The following is an 11,087-nucleotide window of genomic DNA, read 5'->3' on the forward strand; positions in this document are numbered from 1 at the left end:
CTATCATACTATTAGGTCTTTGAAGCGCATTTAAAAGTGAAATACATAAGAATGAAGATTTTTATGTATATCAACTTCTTCAATATGAGAACACAACGTTAATGCTTACTCCTTCATACTGGCTTCCAGCTGTTGTTAAGTCATTCCACTTTGTTATTGTTTACCTGTGCATATAAATATAGTTCTGTACCTCATTCTCATTCACTCGATGAAGGAGTAAGCATTAACCCCGAAATGTTGTGTTCTCATAATAAAGAAGTTGATATCCATAAATATCTTCATTCTTATCATACTATTACAATGGAATTATGAACTGCACACGACCATGACACAACTGTGATATTATTGTTATCGTGTTCAACCAGGTCACCTCGCTCATCTTCGGGAGGAAGCAGTATTCATAGTTTATCTGCCTCTCTGAAAGGACATTGCCTGGTTGAGAGATTCCAAGGGCCTGGTGTGTCTACTACCTAAGGACCTATTGCAAGGGATAGAAGCCTGTATGGTTGTCACCTATACATGCTGACATAGAACAAACTAACAATAGAGTAAAACAACGGAGGTAGAATGGATACAACGCCTGCAGTTGTTATCAGAACATATTCCATGCCCGTTGTTGTAACAGACACCTGTAACTCATATATCACTGACCACATACGTAATTCCTTGGTCGTTTCAGGAATGGCAATGGTCCGCGAATCTCCAGAAATCCGCAGACTTAAATACAAATCAGTGGATCGTGGACCCAAGCTAATTTTCAGCTGAAGTCACTTTCACTTGTTGCCATCCCTGTCGTTTAGACACATTACAATATTGCAATAATCGGAACACAAAATGCTGTGATGCCTGTGAAGATCCCGCGTAGAATAGGCCTTCAGCAACCCATGCATGACACAAGAGGCGATTATGCTTGTCGTAAGAGGCGAGTGACGGAATCGGGTGGTCTGGCTCTCTGACTTGGTTGACACATGCCATCGTATCCCATTTGCGTAAATCGATGCTCATGATGTTGATCACTGGATTTCTTGGTCCAGGCCAGATTATTCACAGACCACCTCCATATGACTGGAATACTGATTAGTGTGGCGTAAAACTAAACTCGCTCGCTCATGCCGCTATGAACTTCGGTGTCAGTTTGTGTAGGAATGGCAGAGTTTGTGTGATGGCGGGAACCATGGTGGGAAAATATGTACAGATATACCTGCTGTTTATTGTCCCTGATATATCTGTGCGGACTCCTGCTCGTTGTTTCAGTCTATGATGGTGTACTCGTACTCTTGTAAGTATTATTGAAGAAAATGACGTTTGTTCTTTTTCTTCTCGGGAGCAGTATGTATGTGGTTATACTGTTGAATTAATATACTATGCATGTGTATTTACTCTAGGTTGTAATCTGTGAGCTGACCCCTGTGAGGAACGGGCGTTTACCGTTGATGGTGGCGATATTTATTTTGATATTAAGAATATTTTTCGAACCGAAGCGAGGGAAGTACGCAGCAAACCTTTGGTCGCCTCGCTCGAACATAGCAAAACTCGTCCTCTTTCTCTGTTGCGCATCCCCATTAGCGTTACAACTTGCCTGGTGTCGTCACAACGGACTAGCAACGTTGCAAATTTACGTTAAGGAAGCGTTATGCTTTGGGCTTCTCACACCCTTATAACAATGTTTCTTAAAATTTGGTGTCACGATAGTTTTCTGTAAATGTTTTTAGAGAATCTGTATTCACTATTTACAACTTAAGAAAACACGCCCAAATAACACCGACGTGAATATTTCTGCTTTAAATTTGTTTCGTATCTGCTGTTCAGTACTGGGAAAACTATTCAACTGTTAACTTGAAGAAAACGCGAAGACAACGTAAAGTACGTCAGTATAGAATGACGTAACCTTGTAGAAGACGTAACAATGACGTATGACCACGTCGCGCCACAACATTGAGTCCACAAAATAAGGCGCTCGGACAACTGGGACGGCACCAGCCCAAGTCTGCTGGAAGTCAGTATACTGTGCCTCAGAGGAATAACATGTTATATTGCAGCATGGCGTCCCATTGGCCGGACGCAACAAAACCGGCCGTCTCAGCCCGAACTAGAAGAAGCAGCTAGGCATATCCCTGTAAAAGTACACTCGCAAACGCGATGCTAAAAACCCGTTTTCATTATAACCAACGGCAGTATGTTTTTCAAACTGAAAGTTTTTGAAAGATCAAAGTCACGTCATTACTATAGCATAACTCTGCATGTCATTTTCTCGTAAATAAACACCATTCAATGATACATAGTGCCAATGTAGGTTATATGGAGGACATGCATCAGCATATTCATTGACACATGGTATCTTACTTAAATAGTATGATGAATCTCATGCTGTTTATTGCTCTACGAGTGTTTCCTTTATTTGTACATGTGACTGAGGTAAATACACACCAAAGTTGTTATTCTCCGAGAAAACTGTGTTTCATAATCCTCATGAGAATATCTTAAGACCGGGCTCGAAGACCAAGCGTATTACCAATATATAGCTAAAATAATAATCATACAGCCATTACCTCCCTTGCAATAAATAAACTTATTAATCTTTGACATAACTAACAGTTATCAACCTGCTTATCTATGACGGTATTGGCAGCAATGGAGATACACTTTCGCTGACTGTTGGCGTCTGAAGAGGTCAAATTGTACTTTGTTTAATGTCAGATTTGGCATTTGTGAAACAAAGGAGGAACGGGTATAGATGTGGTCGTATTATTTAGCTATGTGTTTATCGTTAGCCCCATATTGACGGGTACAGACAGGAACATTTGATAGATGATATGTGACACGTATATATGTGTATGTGCGCGCGCGCTATCCGGGCCATGTAAATACGTGGGAATATGTGCTGTTATTTTCACGTATCTGATTTCATATTTTGTGGGTGGGCGCGGACAGTTTTGATGACTTTTGAATGAATGTCATTTTAGATATTAATTCCAACTTTCATCCCAGCAGGTGCTTCCTGCACGTCGCCGGATCAAAGCATTCGTGGACTAAGGATCACGTGCAGTCTCTGTAGATATTCGAGAGCAAATGTTGCATTTGAGCCAGAAGCTCATACTAAAATCACGTTTTGCGCATGCATGAAAGAGTGTCTGGCAAACAGGCGAGCGAGGCTATGCGCATGCGCGTCACTGACGATCAGTTAGGGAACAGATAACAATGCCACTTTTGGCTGTCTCGATGGTCTAGCGGGTAGCGCGTCTGCCCGCCGAGTAGAAGGTCTGTGGTTTGATGCTGCTGCTGTTTCTTAAATATAGAGGAATGGTTGGAGCTTGAGTGATTGTTCTGTACTTGTCGTATGAAAGTTATGGCTGTATTGCTGGCTGGGGTAACCAACGCCCTGAAGTTTATATTCTGTTGATCGGAAACTGTCGCAGTGTACACAGACTGCCGATTAATAGATCAGCTGAACACGTGAACAGGTGCCCTTTCACTTCCAGGCTCCGTTGCTATGTGAAATATCATGTAAGGAGATCGTAACAGTGTGCGAAATAGCAACTGGCCCCCTAGCTTATAACTAGTAAAAATGCAGTCGGGCCAGTAGATCTCCAGTCACTGGCCCGACTGGCTAGTGAATTTTCACGGGGTCATTTTAGGGGTTATTTTGTAAATATATCACCCATCAGCTGTTATACAGATTTAAATCATGCACGATTAGGGTCTGATAAAAATGTTCATCATGTTAGCTTGTTAATGATGAAAAATGTGTCATGCTCACAATATCGTTTTCTCATCGATTTCTTGAGAAAACGACCAACGCGCAGGAGAAAACGGCCTCCGAATCCAAAGGAAACGCATTTTTACATGCATATTTTTTTTTTATAGAATGGCTGTTTTCTCTAAACCCAGAGGCCGTTTTCTCTAAACCCAGAGGCCGTTTTCTCTAAATCCAGAGGCCGTTTCCTTTAGCAGTAGTGGCCGTTTTCTCTAAACCCAGAGGCCGTTTTCTCTAAACCCAGAGGCCGTTTTCTCTAAACCCAGAAGCCGTTTCCTTTAGCAGTAGTGGCCGTTTTCTCTAAACCCAGAGGCCGTTTTCTCTAAACCCAGAGGCCGTTTCCTTTAGCAATAGTGGCCGTTTTCTCTTAACCCAGAGGCCGTTTTCTCTAAACCCAGAGGCCGTTTTCTCTAAACCCAGATGCCGTTTTCTTTTGCAGTAGTGGCCGTTTTCTCTTAACCCAGAGGCCGTTTTCTCTAAACTCAGATGCCGTTTCCTTTAGCAGTAGTGGCCGTTTTCTCTAAACCCAGAGGCCGTTTTCTCTAAACCCAGAGGCCGTTATCTCTAAACCCAGAGGCCGTTTTCTTTGGCAGTAGTGGCCGTTTTCTCTAAACCCAGAGGCCGTTTTCTTTAGCAGTAGTGGCCGTTTTCTCTTAACCCAGAGGTCGTTTTCTTTAGCAGTAGTGGCCGTTTTCTCTAAACCCAGAGGCCGTTTTCTTTAGCAGTAGTGGCCGTTTTCTCTAAACCCAGAGGCCGTTTTCTCTAAACCCAGAGGCCGTTTTCTTTAGCAGTAGTGGCCGTTTTCTCTTAACCCAGATGCCGTTTCCTTTAGCAGTAGTGGCCGTTATCTCTAAACCCAGAGGCCGTTTCCTTTAGCAGTAGTGGCCGTTTTCTCTAAACCCAGAGGCCGTTTTCTTTAGCAGTAGTGGCCGTTTTCTCTAAACCCAGAGGCCGTTTTCTATAGCAGCAGTGGCCTTTTTCTCTAAACCCAGATGCCGTTTCCTTTAGCAGTAGTGGCCGTTATCTCTAAACCCAGAGGCCGTTTCCTTTAGCAGTAGTGGCCGTTTTCTCTAAACCCAGAGGCCGTTTTCTTTAGCAGTCGTGGCCGTTTTCTCTAAACCCAGAGGCCGTTTTCTCTAAACCCAGAGGCCGTTTCCTTTAGCAGTAGTGGCCGTTTTCTCTAAACCCAGAGGCCGTTTCCTTTAGCAGTAGTGGCCGTTTTCTCTAAACCCAGAGGCCGTTTTCTCTAAACCCAGAGGCCATTTCCGTTAGCAGTAGTGGCCGTTTTCTCTAAACCCAGATGCCGTTTCCTTTAGCAGTAGTGGCCGTTTTCTCTAAACCCAGATGCCGTTTCCTTTAGCAGTAGTGGCCGTTTTCTCTAAACCCAGAGGCCGTTTTCTTTGGCAGTAGTGGCCGTTTTCTCTAAACCCAGAGGCCGTTTCCTTTAGCAGTAGTGGCCGTTTTCTCTAAACCCAGAGGCCGTTTTCTCTAAACCCAGAGGCCATTTCCTTTAGCAGTAGTGGCCGTTTTCTCTAAACCCAGATGCCGTTTCCTTTAGCAGTAGTGGCCGTTTTCTCTAAACCCAGATGCCGTTTCCTTTAGCAGTAGTGGCCGTTTTCTCTAAACCCAGAGGCCGTTTTCTTTGGCAGTAGTGGCCGTTTTCTCTAAACCCAGAGGCCGTTTTCTTTGGCAGTAGTGGCCGTTTTCTCTAAATCCAGAGGCCGTTTTCTTTGGCAGTAGTGGCCGTTTTCTCTAAATCCAGAGGCCGTTTTCTTTGGCAGTAGTGGCCGTTTTCTCTAAATCCAGAGGCCGTTTTCTTTAGCAGTAGTGGCCGTTTTCTCTAAACCCAGAGGCCGTTTCCTTTAGCAGTAGTGGCCGTTTTCTCTAAACCCAGAGGCCGTTTTCTCTAAACCCAGAGGCCATTTCCTTTAGCAGTAGTGGCCGTTTTCTCTAAACCCAGATGCCGTTTCCTTTAGCAGTAGTGGCCGTTTTCTCTAAACCCAGAGGCCGTTTCCTTTAGCAGTAGTGGCCGTTTTCTCTAAACCCAGAGGCCGTTTTCTTTAGCAGTAGTGGCCGTTTTCTCTAAACCCAGAGGCCGTTTTCTTTGGCAGTAGTGGCCGTTTTCTCTAAATCCAGAGGCCGTTTTCTTTGGCAGTAGTGGCCGTTTTCTCTAAATCCAGAGGCCGTTTTCTTTGGCAGTAGTGGCCGTTTTCTCTAAACCCAGAGGCCGTTTTCTTTGGCAGTAGTGGCCGTTTTCTCGTACGTGGTGGCCGTTTTCTCGAATTTTATTTTGGCCGTTTTGGCTGATGTCTGTTTTCACTATAAGACGTTTGGCACCCAGGAAACAATTCTAATGACATCATCTCAGTTTGAGACGCGTTTTGGACACCCGTAAAACTACTATGATATCATCTCAGTAGAAGACACATCGAGTCAACGTGACATTCTGACAGCTGAGCCCTTCATATGGTAGTGAGGTCGTAAAATAAACACGGAACAGACTTCGCGATTATCATCTGAAATATCAACATTTTGCACACTTGATCTCATTTCTGTTTCCATTATCACAGGAGTGAAATGGATTGCGGTTAATGAGACCGTTAGTCGTACAGCCAATCGCGATGACGTGATACCCTCTAAATATCTTCAAGATCAAAGTGTGTTTATACATGCGTTTTCACACAATTATGAAATAATATTTCGGAAAGTAGTCATCGTGTCTGTATTTTACTGTTCTCTTTGATGTGGTTATTGCAAAAAGTGGGATTTTTATTAAGAGCACTCACTGCTTTTAAAACCACGAAATTATCATGTTAATTCATTCCCCCGTTTTGGTCACCCATCCCGCAGACACGATCAGTCTTGACTCTCTCATCGGTGAATCACATCGAGACAGGCGTTAACCGCCCGGTTCCATGTATACAGTAAAATTAAAACAATATTAAATTAAGAAAATGAATACTTGCCTCTTCTATTTATATAAATGATGCTCAAAGACATGAAAGTAATTGTATTGAAAGCTGTTGTGTGTGGTCCGGTAGTCGTGCGTGTAATTCTTGCTATCATGCAATATTCTAACTATCATGTAATATTCTAACTGTCATGTAATGTTCAAATGTACCACATATCTTACTTCCTAATCGTCTCTAAAGAATCAACAGGGCTCTACTGAACATTCGACACGGGTTTCTGTTACATAAAAAGGTAGAACAGCCTGGCTTCCCCCCTTCTGACTCTGATATGTGCTGAATCACTAGGACAACCCGTCACGGTGTTTCTCACTATCAGACAGGATGGTGCTCAAGTCGAAACGACTGAGATGAAATTCGATATGAATGACGACTTTGTTGTTTTTGATTATCTCATGCATAAATGCACTGAGCAATATATTTTGATTTTGGTGAGCATTTTAATAAATATTCTTGAATTTGGAACCTCCTTTTACGAAGTGTTTATAAGTGTATAATTTTATTATTGTTATTTTGAAGTACACAGACTCTTGCACAAGGACGACGTCCCATGGCGCCGTCGTTCTGGCATATGTGAAGTGTAAATCTCAAATGTGTACACGTGGTTATTTTCTAAACTAGGAATCACATGAATGACGTGTGTATGTTTAATATATACCACAGAAACCGTGCATGAACAGATATTGAATCTCCGTGTACATTTTGATTATACACCACCTGGTCTCTACATAAACCAGACATAACGCGCATGACATGGATAACTTGAATATACCCCACATGGTCTCTATTTAAACCAGACATAACGTGTATGACATGGGCAACTTGAATATACTCCACATGGTCTCTATTTAAACCAGACATAGCGTGTATGACATGGATAACTTGAATATACCCCACATGGTCTCTATTTAAACCAGACATAACGTGTATGACATGGGCAACTTGAATATACTACACATGGTCTCTACCTAAACCAGACATGACGTGTATGACATGGACAACTTGAATATACTCCACATGGTCTCTATTTAAACCAGACATAGCGTGTATGACATGGACAACTTGAATATACCCCACATGGTCTCTATTTAAACCAGACATAACGTGTATGACATGGGCAACTTGAATATACTACACATGGTCTCTACCTAAACCAGACATGACGTGTATGACATGGACAACTTGAATATACTCCACATGGTCTCTAACTAAACTAGACATAACGTGTATGACATGGACAACTTGAATATACTCCACATGGTCTGTATTTAAACCAGACATAGCGTGTATGACATGGGCAACTTGAATATACCCCACATGGTCTCTATTTAAACCAGACATAACGTGTATGACATGGGCAACTTGAATATACTCCACATGGTCTCTACCTAAACCAGACACAGCGTGTATGGCATGGACAACTTGAATATACACCACATGGTCTCTACCTAATGGTCTCTATTTAAACCAGACACCACGTGTATGATATGGACATCTTGAATATACACCAAATGAATTGGGCATCGGAAGAGCTTCATTGTCAGATGGGGGCGTGGCGTCGGGGATTTGGAAAGTGGGTGTGATTGTGCGTGAGGGTGTGTGTCTTACTTCATTCCCATGTTCATCGAAGGTAAAGGTCTAGGACGCCCACCACTCTGGCGTCCCTCCCACGTGACACTCTGTGATGTAACTGAAACATGTTCAAACCTGCGTCAAATCCAACTCACTCACTAAATCAAATTCCAACGGAGATTTTATGGGCGATTTGACGAATTTGTATCCATTTCACAAAAAAGGGTTTGAACTTCCGCCTATGTCAGTTTGCACGTGCAAAATACACACTCATCATTTAATCCAATAATCAACATCGCTTTGATCCGCGTCGCGATCGTAACTTTATCAGTTACGAATTGACCCCACGTGCTTTCGCGCGGTAGAACGTTATCAAACAGAGGCAGCAATTAAACTCCTGCAGGTGCCCAGCCAGGAACACCTCTGCTGAAAGATTTAAAGAGACAGGACCCAATTTGTAGAGATAGCGAGTGCAGAGGAACAGATAGGTGGACACCATTGCACGCGCATCTCTGGTCAAACTGGCCACGGGGTAGATAAGAGCCTGGAGACGAATGGAAGGGCATTGAAGACTGGACAGGATGATGGTCAAGCGACGATGAAAGAAAGACGAACAGTAGCAATTTGTTAGCTTTGATGGACGTCCGTTGTCGCGAGAGGACATTCTGAAATGCGAATGAAATTTTGTTTCTTGTGATTATTCTTAAATGGAAATTGTCAACATTCTTCTTGATTAACTTCCTGTTTCAATGGGGACAATGCGACTTACCTATGTCTAGTGACCTTTGTCGTGATGCTGCTGGAACATCGCTGCAAGCGGCGTAAAACTAAATTCACCCGCTCACTGTTCTGATTTGACTTGCCACATAGATCATTTACTTTAACTGATTACATGTGTGTGTGTGTGTGTGTGTGTGTGTGTGTGTGTGTGTGTGTGTGTGTGTGTGTGTGTGTGTGTGTGTGTCTTGTGAGGAATAAAGTATGGCACTAGCAAACCAACGAATATAAGCACGGCAAATGCATGAAGGCTGCGATCCCTAACCATAACCATAGAATCCTGGCCCGCCTAAGGGACCTAACTCTATATTGCTACCCATGTACTCTGATATAAATGGTGGTGATGATGAAGAGGTAGTTGGTGTATATGATGATGCTATGCTCCAAGCTCTGAAGACTCTTCAGCATTAGACGTTATTATCTCAGCTCTTTAGACACCTGTGAAGATCCGAGTGAGAATCGGCTTACATCAACACATGCACGCTGTTAAGGGCTTGTGTGTCCTGTTGGTCAGACTTGCTGCACGTTGCATGTCAACGTATCCCAGTTATCATAGATCAGTGTTCATCATGTCCATCACTGATCCAGACTCGATTGTGTAAAGACAGCCGGCGAGTGTTGCGTTACAATTACAACACAGAACAAATCAAAACAAAACACCTTTAAAGTCCAGAATTAGATTCCTAGCGCGAACCAGAACAAATAATATGAAAAAAAAGTTACCAGAAATTCCAATCTCATCCTCCGAGCTCTTATAGGATGAAGCCGTGAAGGTCCCGGGGTAGAATAGGCCTTCAGCAACCCATGCTTGCAAGAAAAGGCGACTATGCTTGTCGTAAGAGGCGACTAACGGGATCGGGTGGTCGGGATCGGGTGGTCAGGCTCGCTGACTTGGTTGACACATGTCATCGGTTCCCAATTGTGCAGATCGATGCTCATGTTGTTGATCACTGGATTGTCTGGTCCGGACTCGATTATTTACAGACCGCCACCATATAGCTGGAATATTGCTGAGTGCGGCGTAAACCTCAACTCACTCACTCACTCTTATGGGTTGAAGGGCAGTGGGTAGCCTGGTGGTTAAAGCGGTTCACTCGTATGGTTCGGCTCCGCTTTTAGCAATATTCCTGCAATAACACGGCGGGGGACACCAGGAATGGGCTTCACGCATTGTGCCTACGTGGGGAATCGAACCTGGGTCTTAGGCGTGACGAGCGAACTCTTTAACTGCAACGCTACCCCACCGCCCCCTTTAGGCAATATAAGTAAAACACGAATACGTAACAAGGAACATTTCTGTCCATTTATTGTAGGTGAAGGCGTGCTGACTTCATAGTCACGACCGATTGGTATTTTTTGCAATAAATATCCTATCTTTAGCGAATATTAAAATATCAACGAGGATCGGAACGAAAAAAAAACTTATTAATATTCTGAATCATTTGTAATTAATTACAAATTTATGAAATAATTTTATATCCGCTAACTTTGCACCTTCTCTCTCAATACACAATTGAAACACTCTTCTCTAACAGGAGGGGAAACACCGCCATATGACATTAATTACAGGCACCGTGGTGAAATCTGCCTCATACCACACACCACCTGTGGTGATAGTTTCTATTATTACCTTTTCAGGGTGCGAGGGCGATGACTGGTCAGTATCAGCGTCCGTCCATCAGTGTCCACGTCTATCTGTGATTGACCATTGGTCAGAGATGTTGTGCGTTGTTATCATGTCCCCTCATTACCGTATCTGTACAAATGAGACACATGCTACCGTGCTAAAGACCCAAACACCTGTACACTTTCATACCAGCTCGTCCCGAGGTCAGGAAACAGAACGTAGAATTAAATCTACGTGAGAATGGTGTGTTGCGATTGTGTGAAATTCTGTGACAACACATATATTCTATCATTATAACACCACAATGTTTTAATTTCTGGTCTTGTAACTTTTAGAGTTCGCCCTCTTGAAAACAGCAAGAGATATGGGTGTAGAAATTGACAATTCG

This window comes from Haliotis asinina, chromosome 11 (assembly GCF_037392515.1).
Source record: "Haliotis asinina isolate JCU_RB_2024 chromosome 11, JCU_Hal_asi_v2, whole genome shotgun sequence".
Lineage (NCBI taxonomy): Eukaryota > Metazoa > Mollusca > Gastropoda > Lepetellida > Haliotidae > Haliotis > Haliotis asinina.